Source organism: Ceratotherium simum, chromosome 7, assembly GCF_057802395.1.
Source record: "Ceratotherium simum simum isolate JZ-2026a chromosome 7, ASM5780239v1, whole genome shotgun sequence".
Classification (NCBI taxonomy): domain Eukaryota; kingdom Metazoa; phylum Chordata; class Mammalia; order Perissodactyla; family Rhinocerotidae; genus Ceratotherium; species Ceratotherium simum.
In genome coordinates this window covers 44805474-44806556 of record NC_141906.1, presented here as the reverse complement: position 1 = coordinate 44806556, position 1083 = coordinate 44805474, and the positions used below count along the sequence as shown (strand labels likewise).

The window sequence follows — 1083 nt, the reverse complement described above, 5'->3', positions numbered from 1 at the left end:
GTTCCCCTATCTCCTGTATTTCCTGTAAATTGGAATTAATTCTGAGGACTTGATTAGTTTCAGGTTAAACATTTTTGGCAAGAATAGTTAATAGGCGATTCATATAGTTTGTTTTGTATTATAAGATACATGTAATGATGGACTGTTCTACATTGCTTATACTGATGAGTGAGTTCACATGGTAGCTGTTTTGTTTACTTTATTTTTATTTTTTGTAACTCTTTATTTTTGCATATTTTCACACTTCAGGCAAGTTACAAGAACAAAACAAATAACACATATATAAACATTTTACCCAGATTGACCAACTGATTATATTGTGTCCCTTTTTGTTTTACCCTTCTGTCTCTTTCTTTATACATGTGCATGTGCATCGCTTCTCGGCCTTTTGGCTAAGATCAAGTGTAGTATACATGTGCATGCGCCCTCGCGTGCGCACACACACACACACATGCACACACATATTTAAAACTTTTATCTTAGTCATTCGAGAGTAAGTTGGAATATCACACCATTTGACCCCTCCGTCCTTTACTGGGTGTTTACTAAGAAAAGAACATTGTCTTCCATACTCCACAATTATTAAAATCACTAAATCTAACATTGAAGCAATATTTTAGTATTTATTCCAGAGATTATATTCAATTTCTGTCAATTGTCTCTAGGATGCCGTTTGCATATATATTTTTCCCAGTCCAGAATCTAATCAGGTATCATATACTCCATTTAGCTGTAATGGCTCTTTATTCTCTTTTAGTCTAGAAGAGTTTCTTAGTCTGTCTTTATGCTTTATGATCCTGATATTTTTTAAAAGTCCTAGCCAGTTATCTTGTAGAGTGTCTTTTAATTTGGTTTTGTCTGATGTTTTCTCATGACTGTGTAGATTTAAGGAAGTCACATTTACTCTTGAGAATCACGGATTGTTTTAAGGATAAATTGAACCCCAGATTAAAAAATACTTAGCACATTTCATTTTCTCTACTCCATGAAAGATATCGCTAATAAACAAAAGCTCTCTTGTCTACTAAACCAGATTTGAATTCAGAATCCTTCTCAATACAACACTTCCTACAACCAAAATAA

At 33.2% G+C, this 1083-nt stretch overlaps 1 pseudogene; it reads left to right on the top strand.

Moving 5' to 3' along the window:
- The first annotated feature begins 372 nt into the window (after nt 1–372).
- On the top strand, nt 373–525 carry LOC147916660 (U2 spliceosomal RNA; annotated as a pseudogene).
- The last annotated feature ends 558 nt before the right edge of the window (nt 526–1083 follow it).